We start from the raw sequence: 23,581 nt of genomic DNA on the forward strand, positions 1-23,581 counted from the left end.
TCGTTTATCCAATCTGGTTGGATAATAGAAATGGCGCACAACAATGCTTCCACATCCTCATCCTTTCTTGAGAGTGCATCTGCCACCACATTTTGCTTCCCTTTTTTGTAGATGATTTCAAAGTCATAACCCAACATCTTTGTGACCCACTTTTGTTGCTCTTCAGAGGATAATCTTTGTTCTAAAAAGTATTTAAGGCTATCATGATCCATTTTTACCTTGAAGTGTCTTCCCATTAGGTAGGGTCGCCATTTCTTAAGTGCATGGAGTATTGCCAACATTTCCTTCTCATAAATAGCTTTGCTTAAAAACTTTCCCTTGATTGGACGACTTTCAAAAGCAATGGGTCTTTCATCTTGCATTAGAACAACACCAATTCCATTTCCTGAAGCATCACATTCCACAATAAAGGTTTTTGTGAAGTCCGGTGTAGCTAAGACCGGTGCTTGGCACATTGCCTCTTTAAGATGTTCAAAGGCCTTTGTTGCTTCCAGAGTCCATGAAAATGCATCTTTCTTCAATAATGTTGTTAGAGGTGCTGCTATTCTCCCATAATTCTTAACAAACTTGCGATAATACCCTGTCAACCCAAGAAATCCTCGCAGATGCTTTATGGATGTGGGGATTTTCCATTCCTTAATGGCTTTAATTTTGCTAGGGTCTACCTTAACTCCTTCATGAGATACAATATGACCCAAATATTCCACCTCCTGGACTCCAAAGAAACATTTGGATCTTTTTGCATATAATTGTTTCTCCTCCAATAGTTGTAGCACCCTGTCAACATGTTCAACATGATCCTTCCAAGACTTGCTGTAGATAAGTATATCATCAAAAAATACTAACACAAATTTTCTAAGGAATGGTTTGAAAATTGAATTCATCAAACCTTGAAATGTTGAAGGTGCATTAGTAAGGCCAAAAGGCATGACCAAAAATTCATAATGACCCTCATGAGTTCTAAATGCCGTTTTTGGAATGTCTTCAATCTTCATTCTGATTTGATGATATCCCGAATGAAGATCCAACTTGGTGAAGTAAATTGATCCATGCAATTCATCCAGTAATTCATCAATGACAGGAATGGGGAACTTATCTTTAATAGTGAGCTTGTTGATCTCCCTATAATCTAGACACATGCGCCATGATCAATCCTTCTTGTGCACCAATACTACTGGAGCAGAGAAAGAACTTTGACTTGGTTGAATTATACCAGCCTCTAGCATTTCTGCAACCATACGTTCAATTTCACTTTTTTGGACATAGGGATATTTGTATGGCCTGATGTTTGGAGGAACACTTCCTGGAATCAGATGAATAGCATGATCATGATCACGCATAGGTAGGAGACCTTTAGGAGTCTCAAATACCTTGGAATGATTGTCCAGGACTTTTTGGAGATCTGGAGAAATAGATGATTCTGATGTGGAAACATCTAGCGAACATAATTGTGCAATTACACCTCTTTGCTCCTTTTTTAGAAGCTTTGTCATACCATTAGAGCTGATTATCTTTCCTGGTTTCCCTACAATACCCCTTAATTCAACTTCCTTTCCTTCCGTAGAAAATTTGATGAAAAGTTCTTGAAAATTAAAAGCTTTTGTACCCAAGGATTGTATCCATTGGACTCCTAGTACAACATCAGCACTTCCCATTGGAATGGAAAGCATTGGGCTAGTCAATACATATTCTCCCATGGATAGCTTGATATTATGGCACCTTCCAGAGAAATTTATTGTTCCTCCATTTGCAATCATCACTTGACACTCTGGTGCTGGATATAGGAAGCAATTCAATTCTTTTGCTACCCTACAATGAATAAAATTGTGGTGCTTCCTGAATCAATCAACACTATTACCTTTTTCTTCTTGATTTTTCCTTCTATCTTGATGGTTTGAGGAGTGGTAATTCCCACCAATGCATTACAAGATATGGTCAGATTTATTTGTTCTTCATCTAGGCTTTGTTCCTGGAGTATATCTTCTTCTTTTGACCTTTCTTGCTCCTTTTCTTCTTCCTCTTCACAATCTATGTAGAATAATTTCTTCTCAGCACACTTATGACCTTTAGTGTATTTTCTATCACAACTGTAACAAAGCCCTTTTGCTATTTTTTCTTCCAATTGTTGTGGTTTCAACCTTATAGGTTGTGGAAGACTAGGGGCAACAAAACTTCCGTCTTTATAGTTGTGAGTGGTATGCTTCCTGGTTGCCATAATTTTGCTTTCCATTTTTCTTGCTAACCTGAATGCCTTCTCTAATGAATCAGGTTCCCAAAGGCGAACATCATGTTGGATATTATCCTTTAAAGACCCTATGAACACATCAATCCTATGCTCCTCTGGAATATCTTTTACCCTTATGTTCAATTTTTGGAACTCCTCAATGTGCTCCATTACTAAACCCTTTTGTTTGAGACTTATCAATTGGCTAAAAAAAGTGTTGCTTTTTATATCTTCATAATGTGCTATCAATTCTTCCGTAAAAATTGCCCAAGTGATAAATTTTTTACGAGAGCAAAGCCATTGATACCATACAAACTGATTTGGTTCCAAATATACAGTTGCCATACATACCTTTTGTGTGTTTTGCACATTATTGAGATCGAAGAACTGCTCCATCTGTAATACCCATGTGGCGGGATCCTTGCCATCAAACTTCCTCATATCGATTTTTCGAATATGGTGGGTCTTTGATCCAACATTAGAATCTATGGAATCATGATTAACATTACTTTTCTTCACATCATGAGTTTCCTTTACAACCTTTTCAACATTAGTAAGTATTTCTTGTAGAAAATTTGTCAAATCTGTCTTCAAATCTGCCATGTCTGTCTTCAAATCTGTCCTCAAATCTGTCGTCAAATCATCCATCTTAGCTTCCATTCCATTTATCTTAGATTCCACGCCATTTATCTTAGATTCCACGCCACTTATCTTAGCTTCTGTTAGCTTTTGTGAGTGTGACATTTGTTGCACTTGTTCTTGTAATTTTGATATGTCATGTAGCATTTCTTCCTCTTCTTCATGAGTCATGCTCAAGCTTTCAGGTTCCTTACTAGGTGTTTGCATTTTCTTTCCTCAGGGCATCAGTTACTGATAATATTTCTTTACTATGCCCTTTGAATTCCGTTAAACCAAGCTTACACAAAAATTAAAAACAAAAAACTACACACCTTTTTTCACTTTATAGAACCCTGATATTGAATTTGATGTGTCTCTGTAATTTCAGATCATCTAGTTCTGAAATTTTCTCCTGTAGTAGCCTTCTGTGTCCTCTTTCCAATGCCACAAGTCTGACCCGAATTGGATTCTCCAAGGAAGAGTTATGTGAAATCTCCCACAGTGACTTGCTTTTAGACTAGTTCAATAGAGCGAACTTGTACGACATGCCACGAGTCCCTGTTTCAACTTTTGAATCTAAACCACACATACAAAAAACTATAGTCTGTTCTCTTTATGTACCTTGTTACGAAATTTCAGTCCGATCCCCAGAGAGAAAGTTATGACGATTTTCCCCAGGTCACCTGTTTTGAATGTAATTCAGGAGTCTACAAAAAGACCAACTTCCTCAGATCATATCTCCACACATATCTCGTGAAAAGCTCTGAAATTCGGACCCAAGGTTCAGCACGATTTCTTCTCAAATGGGTTTTTTTTGCGACTTCTGAAACGACACAGAAAAAAAGTTATAGAGAAAATTCCACGATGACCTGTTTGGAGCAGCGAAACCCTAGAATCCAAAGCTCTGATACCAAATGTTATGAAACCAGCTCAAGAAAAGATAGAAAAGATAGATAAACGCCTTAGAATTCAGCCTCTTCAAGGGGGAAACCTCCTTTACATTACATAAATGAACAATTCTTTGATGATACAAATGACAAAACCTCCTTTCTATATCTAGGAGTCTAAGGAGTCACAATATAATCCAGCCGACCTAACAATAATAATATAAAGCCACAAAAATAACAATAGAGGGATTCTATGGGGCACAGAAATAACAACATGGGGATAATAGGGGCACAAAAATATAAATAAGGGGTATAACTACAATAGTAATGGGGTAATCACTAGTATTATAGGGACCCAACATTCATGCTCGGAATATGGAACCGGAGTGAGTGGCTAAAAGAAATATTTGGTTCAGCCCAATCTATGGTCAAGTGGTACATATAAGTCCCTAAATTGGTTGTATTTTTCATATGGTTAATAAGAGTTAAGTTCATCTTGCTTTTGATAAGTAAATGTAATAGTTATTATGTGGGTTTAACGATTATTCTCTCATTATTATTTATCTAGTTGTATGTTGGTTATAAGCATGGTTAATTTACAAATCTAAGTATGGCTCTTAACACGTTCCTATTAATGAATGCCTAGATAATGAATGCAAGACCTCATTGGTGTTATGACAACTATTGTGAGAAGCCATTATTCCTTCTTATTTATTCTTAGATAAATTTTCATATCATTATGTTCAGATTTTCATTTATGACCTATAGATTACATGTTCACCATGTGTTTGACATAATGTGAGTCCTAGTTGGGAGAGGTCAGGTCAATTCCTAGTTTAAGTTTTTGTTCATAATATTTTTTTCTATGTCATTTATTATTTCTGGAAGTTTCATTGAGTTCTGGGCAGAGGCTTGAGTCCTAGCTCTGAAAAAGTGGATCAGAATTCGAGATCGTTGACATAGAACTGACTGGAAAGGGCTATATTCGCATGAAGGTATGCCTATCAGTGCGATTGGAGGGATACTATCAATTTCATTCCTTGGAAATGGATTCAATAAGGTTCTAGGTTAGTGAGAAAGAGAGTCAACTCAAGCGTTGGAAAGGTGGAGGGGTTGGGTATGTCTTGGAGGTCTAGTAGCATCTAAGGAAGGTCAGTAAAGTATTAATTTTTTGTCTCCATTTCCTTAAGGAAATAGGAGGTTGAGTCTTATCATAGTTACCCTAGGTGAACAGGTGAAAGTGGCTAAGTGTGGGAAGAGGCAGTTACGGGGTGGTATCAGAGCAGGTTGTGCTCTCTTTGGGTAAAGTATGATGTTTTCATGGTTATGGTCGCCATGCATGGGGACATGGTGTACAAGGTATGCTAATGAATGATGTTGTTATATCGATATGGTTATAATTATATATGTATCATGCTAATGTGTGTTGATCTTGAATGTTATCACCAAAAAATGATCAGTAGTCTTTTCTAACTAGGTGGATTGAAATATACCATGTAGGATTAATTTTACCATAGTAAAATCACTTTCACCATGGGAAATAATCTAGTAAATCATTTTTATTAAATTATTTATGATTAAAATTAAAAAACCCCACAAGAATAATTGAATAAATCATTATTTATCTAATTTTATCTAAGAATAATTATTAAATCATTATTTGATAATTATTCCTTGCCACATTTGACTAAATCACCTAGGAATAATTAAATATATCACTATTTATTTATTATTCCTTAATCATATTATTGGAATAATTGTTAAATCAATATTTAATAATTATTTCAAGTTCACACCATTATTAATTCTCCTGAAATAATTAGTAAATCATTTAATTTGTTAATTATTTCTAAATAAAGTTTTCTGACCTCTTTGAATATCTTTTCCCTCTCCAAAAGATATAATAAAGTATTCCTAAATGTTAGATCTTTATTTTTTTATTGTCCATCTGCAGATTAACTCAATAATTTGCTATAAATATGAGGGTTTTCCATTCATTGTTCACCCTGATCATTATCATCGTCACCATTATCGTCTTCTTGCACTTGAGCTCCGAGTTGATTTCTACCCATTGTTTTGGGTTTTTCACACATTAAGAGTGATAATCAATTACTAAAGAATCAAAGACATCAATGGACATGTCCCACTAAGGGGGATTTGTTGAACCTTTTGTAGATCTCCTTCAACAGGTGTTATTGATAAATATTTATTATTCATTTAAAAAAAAGTCTTTCCATTTGGGTTATTACATTGGATATACATTGTTGTTCAGTGTTTTGGATTGTGTATGTCATTTTGTTGTAGGTTTTATTAGCTTTACTATTGCATATCTAAAATGTAAGAAGCCAAATATTATTGTTAGGGTCACGTGTCACTAGTGACTTCAGTGGAATGTTTTAGTACACCTTCCACGAAATTTCATACTAACATTACACATGAGATAAGCCTTCCTTGAACATCAATGAGGTATGCACTTAATTTTAGTATCTATTTGGTTTATTTGACATGGTACACTTGTAGGAAGAAGAGAATCAAACATGACGAGAAAAATGGTAGAATATAGTTCCTATGACTCTTCCTATAGATTAGTTGGGCAGCAAGGAGGAGAGAATTCTTCTGGTATAGTAGACACATGGAGGAGTTTGAGTGTAGAGACCATAAGTTGCAAAGTGAACAATGACAGGTTAGTTGAGGCTTAAGAAAGGCTCATAAGGGCTCAGGAAAAGTAGGTAGAGGTAAATGAATCGATTCTTCATAGCTTTTTAGATTTGTAGAGACAAGGACATTTAAAGATCAGTCAAGAGTAGCAAGAGAAAACTAATGGAGCATATGGTAGGAGGTCTTGGTCTGGATAAATGTTGGATAGATGAGATACAATTAAAGGTGGAAGATCACTATATACCCCTAACAAAGGAATTATATGTATGGGAATCATTGTAGTTCCTCATCCAGGAGACATGATCATAGTCATCACCATCATCATTCTTATAATAGGGGTGAGTACTTTCATTAGGAGTTCAAGAAATTAAATCTGGCTACATTCGATGGAAAGATGAAGAAGTCAGAAGATGCAGAGGCATGGTTGGTTGGGATGAAGAAATTCTTTAGATTAATTAGCTACTTAGAGAACATGAAACCTAAGATATCCACGTTCATTCTCAAAGGGAAAGCAAATATTTCGTGGGAATATGTGAAGAACGTCAAGAGAATTCAAGAAGAAGAGTTGATTTGGGATGAATTTGAGAGACTCTTCAAGAGGTACTTGTCTAGGAGGTACTATGATGAAATAGCTAAGGAATTTTATGAGTTACAGATGGGTTCTATGATAGTTAATGAGTATACCATCAGGTTCCTAGATTTGTTGAGTTATGTTCCTTATCTCAGGGTTGGGAAGGCTAAGGTTCGAATATTCGTCAATGGATTACCAATAACATATAAAACTAGATTTATTTTGATGAGCCTAAATCATTGAAGGGGGCCATCATGAAGTTAAACAATTGTTATGAGAAGTCAAAGCTCAAAGATAATACTAAGAGCGACTTGAAGAGAATGATAAAGTTAAGTGGAAGTGGCCACCGAAATGAGGAATACCTTAGGATGTAGGTGAGAAAGAAAATGTGGTTCCTTACAAGAAATTCAATGTAGTTGAGAAGGGACATGGGTCATAGCCTGGAAAGAAGTGGACTAGAGGAGATAGTGGGGGACCGTTTCAGTGTTGGATATGTGGCAAAGATAATCACAAGACATGTTTTCCATTTTACCAAGGTGATAGGCCTCATATATAGTTCTAAGGAGGCATCAACAGTTGGGGATGTTGGTCATAGCATTCCTCGTATTCACGTAGTTGTGGACAACAAGCAAGAAAATAATCAGGCGTCCATTATTGAGATTGAAGAAGTGCATGTAGAGTCCTGGTTGGTGAAATTGGCTATATGCACTAAGAAGAGAGTTCATTGCTAGGTAAGAGCTTGTGCATTAGAGCTAAATGGTATGCATACAATAACACATGTGAATGTATTTCCATTGGGATCATATAACATGCTTTTGCTTATGGATTGGTTATACCTTTGTAAAACCAAAGTCGATTGTTATGACAAGGCTATTTAGTGCCTCGATGATAATGGGGAAAATGATAATATTGCAGAGAAAGAAGAAGCATATAGTAGTTAGGATGGTAACGACTATGCCGACTAAGCACAATTGCATGAAAGGGTGTGTAATGTTTGTAGTTCATGTTTCCAGTGACAAGGGATATGATATTGAGGATGAAAAAATCTTCAAGAAGTACCATGTATTACATTAGTTTTAGGATGTGTTTCTAGTGGATGTTCTAGAGCTTCCACCCCACATGGAATTGGACATTTTTATTGATTTGGTACCAGGGGTAGCACCAACATCATAGGCACCTTACAGGATAAGCCCATAAGAGTTAGTAGAGTTGAAATTGCAGCTGAAGAAAATGTTTAATAAGGGATACATTAGGCTAAGTGTATCGTCTTGGGGTGCACCAGTATTTTTCGTGAAGAAGAAGGATGGTACTCTCAGGTAACGATCAAGAACAAGTACCCATTTCCAAGGATTGAAGATTTGTTTGATCAGTTGGAGGGAGAAGAAAATATTGATGTGAGATCAGGATATAATCAAGTAAGCATCAAAGAAGAGGACATCTATAAGACTGATTTTAGGACCACGTATGAGCATTATGAGTTTCTTGTAGTCTAATTCAGTTTGACTAATGCTCAAAAAACTTTTATGTGCTTGATGAATAATGTATTGTGTCCTTGTTTTGACAAGCTTTTTATTTAAGTATTGGGGGTATTTTATTGTATTCATTGATGACATATTGATATATTATAACAATGATGAAGAGAATGTCAAGAATTTAGCAACCATGTTGGTATTTCTAAGAGAGCATTAGTTGTATCTGAAGCTTAGAAAGTGCATTTTATTTCAGACATAGGTGCATTATTTGGGACATGTTGTTTCCAAGGAAGGGTTAGCACTAGATCTAGAAAAGATAAGAGATATCATGGAGTGGGTAGCTCCTAAGAAGTTGGATGAAGTTAGATCATTCATGGGGTTAATAGGTTATTATAGGAGGTTTATCAGGAACTTCTCTCAGATTTCCTATCCCATTACATCATTGCAGAGAAAGGGTAATAAATTTGAATGGACAAAGGAGTGTGTGGAATTTTTTTTGCAGTTGAAGCATTTGTTGAAAAATGCTCCAGTTCTTAAGAACAGATCCAAACAAAGAGTTCATGGTGTGTACAAATTCCTACAAGAGAGGACTTGGTGGAGTATTTTTAGGAGGGACAACTGGCATGCTACAAGTCCAAGAGACTAAATGAGCATGAGTAGAACTATGCGACTCGTGATCTTGTGTTGGGAGCTATTATCCATGCATTGAAGATGTGGCGACTTTATCATTTTAGCAAGAGGTTTGTATTGATGAGCGATCATAGTGGGGTGAGATATCTATTTCACCAAACAAATATGAATGTCAGGAAACAAATATGGTTGGCTACCCTTAGTGAGTTTGACCTTGAGATTAGATACATCAAGGGTAAGGAGAATAGGGTTTTATATGATCTCAGTAGGGGAGTGTAGATGAGCGATTTTGCAATAGTGAGCTAGTATGGAATAGATATAAAAGATTATATCTTACAGGAAGGACAATAGGATGATAGGTACAAGGAGCTTAGGCACAGGTTACAACATGAGGGTACAGGTGATCAGTATGTGTAATATCATATCATGGCGGAGTTTTTGGTGATATTTATGGAAATGATACATGTGCCAAATGGCAGTTGGTTTAAGAAGCCTCCCTTGAGGGAATTTCATGTCAAGCCTTATTCAGGACACCTAGGATATTAGAAGATGTTGACAACAGTGAAGAAGTTCTACTACTAGTCAAATCTAAAGAAGTAAGTGGCAGAGCTCGTGGCTAGATGTTTGGACTGTTAGTAGGTGAAAGCAAAGTGTAAGCATCCAGGTGGATTTGTTCAGCCTATTTCGATTCTAGAATGGAAATTGGAGGTATTGCATGGATTTCATTACAAGTCTTCTAACGACATCATGGAAGCATGATACTATCATGGTTGTTGTAGACAAGTTCAATAAGGTAGCTCACTTCATTCCACTGGAGAGTACTTATTCAACTAGTGAGGTGGCACATGTCTTCATCAGAGAGATCTTGATATTGCATTGTGTTTCGAAGAATATTTTGTTGGAAAGGGATGCCAAGTTTACTTCCAAGTTTTGGAAGGAGTTGTTTGTAGGATTGGGGATAGAGTTGGCCTTCAATACAACTTATCATTTGTAGACGGATGGAAAAATAGATAGGGCCAACATGATTCTGGAGGATATGTTGAGGATGTATGTGATGCATCAATAGAGGAGATGGGAAGAGTACCTTTCATTGGTCACGTTTTATTACAACAATGGTTATCAAGATTCAAAATAATCAGTCTATTTGAGGTACCGTATCAGCAAAATTGTAATGCTTATATTAGCTAGCATCATCCAATGAACAAGCTACTTATTTGATTAAAACTTTTTGGCAGACATGGAACACGAAATGTAGGTAATCAAGAAGAATCGAAAGGATACACAAGATAGGTAGGAGAGTTATGTAGACCAACACAAGGCATTTAAGGAGTTTCAAGTTGGGGATCATATGTATTTTCACATCAAGCCTAAGAAGAGCTCCTTGAGGACTCTATCATGTGCTAAGTTTGCACCATGGTATTGAAGGCCTTTCAAGATCCTTGAGAGGATTGGACCAATGGCCTACAGACTTGCACTACCTCTGATAGTGAAAGTCCATGATGTTTTCCATGTTTCATTACTTAAAATATATGTAAAGGATGTTGATCATGTTATTGATTGGTATGTATTGCAGGTGGAACCAAAAGGAGAATTCTATCAAAAACCTAAATGCATATTGCACTTGAAATAACTCATACTTTGGAATAGAGAAATCGAGCAAGTTAAAGTGCATTGGAAGTAGTTTGGACCTAGTGAATCTACATGGGAGATGGTTGATCAGATGCGACTTATGTATCCTTCATTATTTTTTTGTGGAGGCAAATGTGTTTTTGGTATTTGTACATATTTATGTATCATTTCTATTGTAAATACCAAATTGAGTTGTGTTAGAAAGCTCCAATAAGCGTTATGGTTTTCATGTTATCATGTTTGTCATGATGTTCTTTTCGCTTGAGAAGGTTGTTCATTGTAAATACTGCAACAAGCTAAGTTATAAAGATCCATGGGAAGTATGTTTTCTTTTCAATGGTTTTTCTTGTTGTAGGTGTCCTAGAACACCGGGGATATTTTTCTCCTAAGTGCTAGGGGTCTTAAACAACCCCAGGTTAAAATTTCATGTAATAAAAATTAATAAAGGAAAAATAAGGTGAAGGTCCAGGGACACTTATTTCATGATGAATGTTGGTAAAAATATCCTAGTGGGTATAACTTGTTGTGTTTATGGCTAAGGGGAAATTGGAAAAGGCAATGGAAAACTTTTTGAAAAGGAAAAAATGTATTATTGGAATTTTATTTATGAAAATAAATTAAATTAGGAGAAAATGGAGGTGAAAGGTCACAGGTTTCATGTGGGGATGAAATTGAAGAGAAATAGTGAAAAATGAAGAAATTAAAGGCATCAATAATAAAAATCCATTAGAGCATCAGTTAGTCACTTTTTGTCAGTTCAGTTTTTGAGTTAGTCTTATAGAGGAGAAGAGCATAAAGAGGAGAAGGAAAGTGAGCAGAAAAGGAAGCACAAGGAAATGCAAGGAAAGCAAGGATCAAACAAGAAAAGGTTAGATCAGGAAGCTTTAGTAGGAATACTTGCAAGTAATAGATTGCATGTATGGTTTCCTAGATGGTTTGGCATGCATGGCATATGCATTTGTGTATTTTGGTTTCTTTTCTTTTGGTCACATGGATTTTGCTGGATTTTGATAGTCGTTTCAGTCTTGCCTTTCCATTTCCAAATATCCATGGTGTGATGGGATTCATTCTCAGTTTAGCTTTGGATTGTTGGAAGGTTTTGGATTTGGGTGACGTGTTCACAGGAAAATACTAAGGGTTGGGGGTGGATATGTTTTTCTCCAAGAAGAGCTCAACATGTGGGTGGAGACAGGAAAATTCATCAAGGGATGGTGAAGTAATTCTAAGGAATCGGAGCTTAGTTTGGTTTTGTGATCTTGAGACTAGTTTAGGTGATATCATAATATCATGAGGGTGGAGGTGGTTTAACCTTTGGATTCCCTTGGTTGTTTATGGATGATTTTATCCCATGAGATACCACATTCATGTTTGTAATATGGGACAAGGGTCATTAGCTAAAAGAAAGATTTGGTTTAGTCTAATTTGTGGTCAGGTGGTACAAGGAAGCCCCTGACATGGTTGGCTTTTGCATATGATTAATAAGAGCTAAGTTCCTTTAGATTTTGATGAGTAAATGTACTTGTTATTATGTGGCTTTAATGGTTATTCTCTCATTATTATTTATCTAGTTATATGACTATTATAAGCATGGTTGATTGATAGATCTAAATGTGGCTCTTAAGAGATTTTTATTAAGGAATATCTAGATAATGAATGCAAGACCTAATTCATGTTATGAAAGCTATTGTGAGAAGGCATCGTTGCGTCTTGTTTATTCTCATATAATTTTTTAGATTATTATATTCAGATTTTCATTTATGACCTGTAGGTTGCATGTTCACCATGTGTTTGACTGAATGTCAGTCCCGGTTGGGAGAGGTCAGGTTAAGTCCTGGATCAAGTGTTGGTTCGTAATATTTTTTTCTATTTCATTTATCATTTCTATAAGTTCCACTGAGTTCTTTGTAGAGATCTAAGTGCTAGCCCTAAAAAAGTGGCTCAGAATTTGGGTTCACTGCCATAGAATTGACTGGAAAAGTCTACAATCGCATGGAAACAGGCTTATCCCTATGGCTGGATGGACATAATTACTTGAATGCCTTAGAAAGGGAGTGACTGAGGATCTAGGTCAGTGAAAAAGAGAGTCAAATCAAGGGTTGGACACCTATAGGGGTTGGGTAACTCCTGGAGGTCCTGTAGCAATTAAGGAAGGTCAGTAAAGTCTTAAGTTTTCGACTCCATTTCCTTAAGGTCACATAGGAGGTTGGGTCTTATCATAGTGACCCTCTGCTCATGTTAACCCTAGGTGAACAAATGAAAGTGGGAAAATGTGGGAGGATGTTGTTAAATCAACCATCGTCATTATGCGAAAGAAGGATGGAACTTGCTAGATATGTATACATTATAGGGAATTGAACAAAATCATGCTCAAGAACAAATACACCCTACCTAGGATAGATTCTATGTTGGATCATTTCCATCAAGAAAAGTACTTCACCAGTATAGACTTGAAGTTTGGATGTCACCAAGTTCGAGCCAAAGAAGAAGATACATGGAAGACCACCTTTAAAATTAGGCAAGGTTTGTATGAGTGGTTAGTTGTGTCCTTTGGACTATGTAATGCGCCAACTACATTTTTGAGATTAATGAATGATGTATTGTTCCCTTTTATAGGTTCATTTGTTATTGCATATTTGGGTGATATATTGTTATACATTGTGACCTAGGAGGAGCACATCTCATATCTGACCTAGGTTCTGGAAACATTGAAGAAGCACCAACTGCTAGAAAATCTCAAGAAGTGTGAGTTTGTACAACAACCTTTGGTGTATCTAGGGTATGTGATAGGTGGAGGAGAGCCGAAGATAGATCTTTCCAATATGGAACCCATCATAAAGTGGTTGGTGCCTACCAATGTTTTTGAGGTCAGAATTTCCAATAGGGTAGCACATTACCTAAGGAAATTCATAATCTCATTTTCAACAGTAGAATAATTCTCTACGGATAACAAATAGTGGTAATAGTTTCCAATGGGAAAAACATCAGTAGAGGGCTTTCAAGGATATAAAGAAGAAAATTATTCAAACACCAATTCTAACATTACCAAATTACATGGGCCCTTTGAAGTGGAGACATATGTGGGTGAGTATTCCATGCGAGCAATCTTAATGTAGGGAGGAGGCTTATATGCTACCATTATAAAATATTTTATGGTACAGTTCTTAACTACCCTACCTATGATAAGGATATTTATGCAATGGTGTAAATTGTGAAGAAATGGAAGCATTATATGAAGGGAAAGGAGACAGTAATATAGACAGATCACCAATAGTTACAGTACTTACATGCCTAAGTAAGATACAATAGACTAGGCATTACAAGTGGACGGGGTTTCTCCAATAGTTTCATTTAGTGATCAAGTACAAGAAAGGAACACAAAGAAGTTGGCTGACATGATTGGAAGGCCTCCCACATCAAATATCACAACTTTGGGGACTCTTATGCACATTGATCCATCTTCATGTGATGAATATAGAGAGGCATATTTACAGGATGAGGATATCAAGGAGGTATATCAAAAGTTGTAGAGTGAGAGTCATGTGCATAATGAAAAAAATACAATATACTACCATCTCTAGGATGTGTTACTCTATATGATGGATAAGCCATGTGCTCCTAAAGGTGAGATATTGTAATTGATTAGAGAGGCTCACATCTCCAAGGTTGTAGGGAAATTTGGTGTAGGGAAGAGTGTGACCAACTTGCAGAGGTGTGTGTATTGGCCCAAGATGTAAGAGCAGGTAGCTAGGTTCATAAGAGGATGCACACTTTGTTTTACCAGCAAGACTAGAAATAGGGAGCATGGTATATATCATCTTTCGTACCCTTTGGTCCTTGGGAAATAATTTCCATGGATGTTATGCAAGGCTTACTAGCAAACAAGAAACTACATGACTACTTATTCGTGGTATTTGATAGGTTCCACAACATGGGTGTTCTGATGCACTGAAAAAAGACCATCAGTGGCAAAGAAACAACAAACTTCTTTTTTGGATAGGCTTGGGTGCACTTTGGGATACCAAAGAGAATGATTTTAGACAGGGATACAATATTTCTTTGTGCATTCTAAACTACATTGTGGGAGAATATGGACACGAAGTTGAAAAGATCTACAAAATTCTTTCCATAGACAAAAGGATAGAGAAAAGTACTCAAAAAGACTTTGGTGCATCCTTTAAGAGGATACAAATACAAAGACTAAGGATGAAGATTTGGTATATATACAACATTCTTACAATAGAACACTCCATACTTCTACACAAAATTCCCCATTTGAAACATATTTTGGATATATTCTACCTTCCCCTTTAGACATTACATATGGATTGTAGGGTAGAGTGAGGGAAGATCTTATAAGAGAGGACTTGAGGGCTAAAGTTTTTATATATAAGATTAGGAAGATGTATCTAGAGGTACGAGAGACACTGCAGAAGTGATATGGGTTATATAAAACCAAGCATGATCAACATAGAACAAAAAAATTGTTCAAGGTTGGAGATAGAGTATGGCTACATTTGACCAAGGAGAGGTTGCAAGGGCCTGTTAAGAAGACCAAGGCTTTGAGGTATGGTACCATTAAGATACTGGAATATGAAACTTAGTTTATCACCATATATGTGCATATACTCAGTTGTGAATGTAGAGAATTTGAAACTTGTTATGGTATGTCCTATGCTTATAACAGTTTACTTCTCTTTCTTATTATTATCCACAAATTAGCAATCACATGTACATAAAGTAAAGTGTAGATAGAACATTAAACAATCGACAAAAACAAGTCAAGGTAAGAGACACAAGATGTGGTGGCTAGCCAAGGACAAACCCCAATGTGGGGAAACCCTTTGATCAAATCTTACTTTATCTTCAATAATTTGGTAGAGAGAAATAGTACATAAATCTGATTTACATTAGCAGCAGCAAACCCTAGATTAGCAAAACGAGGGCAGACAATATCTTGTAAACCGATCGTCAGATTGGCTTAATTCCTTCACCAAAAAATGCGGCCTTCAGAGGAGATCTAGATTCACCTAGAACGCAGTTATGAGGAGGGAGATTGATGGTCAATGTTGGTCAAACTTCTAATCTGCATTTGCAGCCCTAATTTTTGTGTCTTCATTCCACATGTGTGAGACAAGAGTCCCTTTCTACACAGTAGGAGAATATCCTCTTTTCTATGCAGGAGAGAGAGAGAGAGATGTGATGAGAGAGTGTGTCTAAATGAGGAAAAGACATCCTGTATTTATATACAAATGTTGATGATTGAATAGATGCCACTGTTGGGCCTCTGAGCCTACATGAGCTACTGGTCGGCTTGATAATTATTCCATAATCAAAATAAATTCATATCTCCATAAATACTTATCGGAATCAGATGATCTTTAGATCAATCCTACACCTCTCAATGAGAGGAATCTAATAAAAATATTATCAGCCATGAACAAGATGACCCATATGGAGCTTGGCACTAGTTTCCAATTTTAACACCCCCTCTCAACTAGGGAGGACTCCATCTGCAATTCGTCTGTTGGTCGCTACTATTCATCCATCAAATGCACTACCCTATACAGCTTGACCCCTGCTCTGCTCTACTATATTCTACCCACTCTGCTCTGTTTTGTTCTACCCTATTGTGATCTGCTCTGCTTTGCGCTGTTCTGCTCTACTCTACTTTGTCCAAATTATGAAGAAGAATAAATGATCGAGGATGAATCATACCATCCTCCAGTGACTCAAAGTCACTCTTAGAGTGTGTACCACTGGTCCCAGACCAATCCTCAACTGACTTGAAGTCAGTGTCATAGTGGGTACAGCTCCTACTACTGGTCTTGGACCAGTATCATCCTCCACTGACTCAAAGTCAGTCTTAGAGTGTGTACCACTCCCACACCAGTCCTCAATCGACCCGAAGTCAGTGTCATAGTGGGTACAACTCCTACCACTGGTCCCAGGACAGTATCATTGATCCCAGATCAATGAAGGTCATCCTAGCATAGCGAGTATGGTAGATACAATGATGTGTCCATCAATATTACTATGGTCTCTATCCTCATTTCCCTGCTCATTGATCAGATGAGAGGTACTTCCCATGAGTACCACACTACATGGGTAGGATGCCTCGATAGGAGAACTAATCATCTTGTCCACAGGAGAGTGAATCATCCTATCCCACAAGAGAGTGAATCATCTTGTCCACAAGAGAGCGAATCATCCTGTCCACAAGACAGCGAATCATCCTATCCCACAGGAGAGAGAATCATCTTGTTGCACAATCGCCATGGAGAACACATCATCCAGGCCTCACAAGAGAACTAATCATCCTGCTACACAATTTTCGTGGACAACACATCATCCAAACCTCACAAGAGAACTAATCATACTGCTACATAGTTGCCACGGGGTGTCACAGTGAAAGTTTTGATTCTCTTACCCTATACATGTACACCACCAGGGGATGGTGAGTCACCCTATGGTCATATGTCGCTCGAAGAAGTACCCTATGCTCCCCTGGAGCTCCTAGAGCCCAATACATCATACATGATCCTCATCAGAGGGTTTTTGAATGACACCAAATTGTTCTCAGAAAGTAAAAATTTTGACCTTTCCTAGGGGCTTTGTCAGAATGTCAGCAACCTGTTCATTTGTACCAATATTTTGGAGCCTTATAGCTCCCCGCTGCACCATATTTCGAATATAGTGGTACCCGATATCAATATGATTGGAGCGATCATGAAATACGAGATTCTTTGACAAATTAATCCCACTCTGGTTATCACATAGGATTACGGTGGTATCCAATGTAAATCCAAACAGCTCACTATAGAGCATTTGCAACCAGACTGCCTCACAGGAGGGCATGCTAGTAGCAATATACTCTGCGTCAGTGGCGATCAGAGCCACTGACTTCTACTTTCTACTCATCTAGGATATCGAAGTAGATCCCAAGGAGAAACAGCACCCGAAAGTTCTCTTATGATCCACCATACTACCTGCCTAATCAGCATCAGTGTATCCAAGTAGTCTCACATCTCCGGCAGTGTATCTTAGCCCATATGTAATTATGCCACGAATATATCTTAATAGATTCTTGACACCAATCCAATGTATGCGATGAGGTTCAACCATATGTTTAGTTAATGTGTTGACTGTAAATCATATATCTGGACGGGAGTTCACTAAGAACATTAATGCTCCTATGAGTTGTTGATACTCAGTAGCATTTCGTAAAACAGGTCTAGCAGCACTACCTCTTAACTTCTTGAAGTCAAGCTCCATTGGGGTAGTTATAGGCTTGCAGTCTACCATACCGAATCTTTCCAATATCTTCACCACATATTTTCCTTGAGATAGGAAAATTTCCCTTGGCTTCTACCAGACTTCAAATCCTAGGAAATAGTGCATCAGTGCTAGGTCCTTCATTTCAAATTCAGAAGCCAACTCCCTCTTACATTTGTGAATGAGAGAGTCTACACCTGTTAGAAAGAGGTCATCCACATATAGCACAGTATAAGAGGTTTGTCATCTTCAAACTTAAGGTAGAGGTTAGGTTCGGCTCCACTCCTAGTGAATCCCAGCTTCATCAAGTAGTTGTCGATCCTCTCATACCATGCCCGGGTGCTTGCTTCAGCCCATAGAGAGCCTTCTTCAACCTGCATACATGAGATTTTCGATCATAAATCTCAAATCCTTCGGGTTGCTCCACGTAGACCTCTTCTTTGATCGAACCATGCAAGAACGTGGTCTTGACATCCATATGATGTAGGTTCCATCCTTATGAAGTTGCAAGGGCTATGATCGAGTGGATGGTGGTATATCTGCCAACAGGTGCAAATATCTCATCATATTCTATACCTTCCTTCTGGGAGAAGCCACGAGCGACAAAACGAGACTTATAATTTTCCGTGCTTCCATCCGTTGCATAGCTTATCTTGTAAAGCCATTTAGAAGTGACAACTATCTTGTCCTGGGGTTTGGGAACTACTTCCCAGACATCATTATTCATAATAGACTCATATTCTTCAGTCATAACATCCTTCCATACTTGATGCTTGACGACATCTGAGAATGATGAAGGCTCATTTTGTATGATCGTGCTCATGATGGTCAGGTATCCCTGATACCTGTTGGCTTTCTTGCTTTCACGTAAGGTTCCTTGGGGTGCAGTGTGTCCTTCAGCATCATCGATTAACCCCCTAAGCCAAGAGGACCTCTTCCTAGAAGAGGAAGGCTCAGGTGGATCAATAGGATCCAAGGGTTCATCCACATTGGGCATTGTTACATCATCTTTTCCTTTCGATTCCTTGGTGTCAACTTCTTGAGAGCTCGTTGTTGAGTGATAAAAAGGTGTCTTTTTAACTCCTAATTATCTTCACATTAATTATCAACCCAGGGATGATTTTTTATTTCAAGAGTGTACTCATTCTGAAGTAGTCATTTACTCAACAGTAATGTTTCTAAATTGCAGTATAGTGCTTCAAATACAAGAGTAAATGGATGTTTGAAATAAAATCTAATTGCAATGGCAAGAAACTTAATATTCTAAAACTAGATCATTCACTCAAGAAACTACAAAAATTTGTCAGTCAAGGATGCAGTAGTGATAACTCTTTCCTCTGTCAACTGATATAAATGAAATCAAACATAAACAAGATCCACAATCTGAGAACTTAGACAACTATAGTCAATGTTCTTTACAGTTGTTGATCTTTCAACCCACACTAAAGCAAATAATTGGAAATGACAATTCAATTGGAAATGCTTACCAAAACACACTTGTTGCAATATCAATTAAAAGATGAAATCAAATCCCTGCAGAAAAGAACAACAACTAAGTCTATTGAAAAACTGAACATCAAAGCTTAAATTTAGTGGAAATGAATTGAACAACAAAGCTCATCTTATAGAAATGAAATAATAATGGAAAGGAACAGTAATACTAAATTATTGAAGATGAAAAGCAACGCTAAATGGAAATGAACCGCAAAGCTAAATTAATAGCAATACTAAATGGAAATGAACAGCACTACGAAATTAATAGAAATGAGCAGCAATAGTAAATAAGCATCAACCTGTAATGCACGACAGAATCTGAAGTGAACAATGAAGCATTATAACCAAAATGAATAGCATAACAATTTAAGTTGTAATGAATAGCAATATTTGTTATGGTCGAAGAAAATAGCAGTGCGATCCAATTGTGATTTCATGCATGAAACGATTTTAGGAAAATGTACAAGAACAGGAAGTTAGAAAGAAATGCAACTCAAAAGCAATGAAAATTAAATCAAACCATCACACGATTGGAACTGTAAAATAACGGTACAAGTAGCAAGTGGATCCACTAGGGTCGGGCCCTTAGCCGCCAATGAAGCACTGCCCAACTCACTCCACTATCAAATAATGGAACAAAAACTCTTTTATTTATTAATCATCAAACTATCTAATCATTGCAACAACAAAATCCTTGAGAATTACAATGGTAATGCAATAGTCCCATTGCAGCGGAGATATTTTGGAAAATAGCCACAAGAGCGAATATGAGAAAAACATCTTCAGAGAACCTTTTTTTTCTCTTAGTACAGACAGAATTTGGGAAAATGGCTCAGCACAAAACTAATTTGGTCCGTTCGGGACAAAACCCATGCTTTGGATTTTCCATATTCTTCTCCATGTGCCCAAAATGTCCAATGCAAAATTGTCACTTCTTATTCCAGCAAATTTCTGAGTTGACACATTTAATGATGAGCTGGAGATCAAATCTTCAATCTGAAAAATATCTTGGAGGCTAAAATGGTGAGTGATGTTACAACAAATTTATTAATAAACCACCATTGGTAAAAACATGTATAATCATCAATTTATTAAAAATAAAGGAGAAGAAATAATATTTATCCATAAAAGCATAAATAATTATAAAATATAATTAAATGATAAATTATGATAAATGATGTGATAAAGAATGGTAGAAATTTGTCGAATAGGCATTCAAAAGTAATAATAATAATGACATATTAATGGCCCAACACTCGTCAAAGTAGGAAGATTGTCCACCTTGCTGAGAGCCATATCTTCGTCAAAGGTGACATCATGACTGATCACGTCTTCCTTTTGACCGACTACATAGATTCTATAGCCCTTAGTATTTCCACCATAGCTCACAAAGATTCCTTTCTTTCCAGATGCACCCAATTTATTCCTTTTCTCTTTTGGCACATGAAAATATATAGGGCTTCCAAAAATTCTAAAATGAGATACGTTAGGTTTCTTACCGGTGAACATTTCTTCAGGAGTCTTGGAACCCAATGCTTGATGAGGACATCGGTTTTGTATATATATGGCGGTGTTTGCAGCTTTCGCCCATAGAAACTTCAAAAGTCTTTGATCATGGAGCATGGCACAAAAAACTTTCACAATCATACAGTTCTTCCTTTCTGCCACACCATTCTGTTTAGGAGTATATGGTGTAGTAGTCTCCCTCTTAATGCCAGCCTCTTTACTAAAGTCATGAAACCCGTTAGATTCATATTCAGTCCCATTATCAGTCGTTAAGATCGTGATCTTATTTTCGGTTTGATTCTTGATCAAGGCTTGGGAGGTGTCACAAGACATGACACCTAGCAGACTTCCACCGACCTGATGTAATGAATCAACTCGAAACCCAAGAGTAAAGGCATCTTTAACATTGCTTTTCCATATACGTACCTTGCCATCGCTGAAGGTCACTTTGTAACCTTTGTCTCATTGCCGAAATGGACACCAGGTTCTTTTTTAGGTCAATTAAATATAATACATCCTATAATTTCTAGCCTTCTTGAATGGAGGCCACCAAGTTCTTGTTGATAGAGTCCCAGATGATATTCTTTGTTTTGACTTCACTGATTTTCCATTTGTTCCTGGCAGCAGCAGGTGCATTTGATGGAAGCTCAATAATATTGCCTCTCACATGGTCCAACACTCCTTGATCTTCTAAGGTTAGATCGAGAGACATATTCCATCCGTGATAGTCAGAATTTTCACGGAGCTTGTCTTCAATAAGGAAGAGTGTTGAGGACCCCATAGTTCTTTTAGGATAGCCTTGCCAATCTTCTCTTTGGTGATTGCTCTTTCTCTTGCTCAGGATTTTTCTTCACCTCACCTCTCATACCATGTTAATTTATTGTATGTTCTATGCTTATAATAGTTTACTTATCTTTCTTATTATTATCCACGGATTAGCAATCACATCCACATAAAGTAAAGTGCAGATAGAACATTAAACGATCAACAGAAAACAAGCCAAGACAAGAGACACAAGATGTGGCGGCTAGCCAGGGACAAACCCCAATGTGGGGAAACCCTTTGATAAAATCTTCCTTTATATTCAATAATTTAGCAGAGAGAAATAGTACATAAATCTGATTTACATCAGCAGCAGCAAACCCTAGATTAGCCAAACTAGGGCAGACAATATCTTTCAAACTGTCGATCGGATCAACTTAATTCCTTCACCAAAAGTTGCGGCCTTCAAAGGAGATCCAGATTAACCTACAACATAGTTCTGAGGAGGGAGTTTGATGGTCAATTCTGGTCAAACTTTTGATTTACAGTTGCAGCCCTAATTTCTGCATCTTCCTTCCACATGTGTTAGAGAAAAGTCCCTTTCTGTGCAGTAGGAGGAGAGCCTCTTTTCTACGCAGGAGAGAGAGAGAGATGTGATGAGAGAACGTGTCCAAATGAGGAAAAGACCTCCTGTATTTATATATAAATGTTGATGATTGAATAGATGCAACTGTTGGGCTTCTGATCTTGCATGAGTTGCTCGTTAGCTTGATAATTATTCCATAATCAAAATAAATTCATATCTCCATAAATACTTATTGGAATCAGATGATATTTAGATCAATCCTACACCTCTCGACGATAGGAATCTAATAAAAATATTATTATCCATGAATAAGATGACCCATATGGATTTTGGCCCTAGTTGCCAATTTTAACAAAACTCTATGAGCCTTCCATGCTAGATCAGGAAGAGGAATGATTCCTACCTCCTGTGGGGAATTTTGCACCAGATGCTCAAGAAGAGTTGACAAAAGATACAATTTTGCAGAAGAGGTCTAAAACTACAAGACAGGAGCAACATGTCCTTTAGTAGATCATGTTAAAAGGACAACTTCTAGGAAAACTGAAATGGTACACCATGAAGCTAGCTAGTCTAACCTCTCCACTTTTAGTTAAGCTACGTCTAATCTGGGTCCACCTTACGTTCATCTAATAATTATTTGAATATTTAACTATAATTTTTTTTATTTTGTAATAAATGAATCCCTCTCCAAATTTTCTACCACTATAGTAACCATATTTTCCCATGCGTCAGACATATTTTTTATTCCTAGAGCTAATTGGATTTGTCTCTTAATTACACTTATTGTTGGAGATGGAATTGTGACTTAATTGAAACTACCATTGGATCTGATTGGCATTGGACCTAACCACTTTGATTCCTAGGTTTTTCCTTTTTGCAACTAGTATTTCTGGTAATCAAAGTGTCATCAATGTCCTCTCCTTTCATTTTATAATTTCATTATTTTTCTTTATTATTTAAAATCTATTGTCTAATAACAAACAATGTTTACAAATGAATCATAGTATATAAGGCATTTTCATGCTATAACCACATCATTAGAGTCATTTGGTTCAGTGTTTAAAGAAAGGCTTACAAACATAATTAGGTTGTATTTAATGCTATTGTTTCCATCCACTCATCCTTTAGAATATCCAAGCATATTACTTTGTTTCACTACTAATATTATGGTACCAGACTTATGTGATAAACTGAATTTTTTGGCACTCAAATGGATACTACTTATGAACATGAATTCCATGGTGAATGATATCATATTCATAATAACTACAT

This window comes from Pinus tabuliformis, chromosome 6, assembly GCF_031772625.1.
Source record: "Pinus tabuliformis cultivar Carrire ecotype Pingquan chromosome 6, CPIR1, whole genome shotgun sequence".
NCBI classification, from domain to species: domain Eukaryota; kingdom Viridiplantae; phylum Streptophyta; class Pinopsida; order Pinales; family Pinaceae; genus Pinus; species Pinus tabuliformis.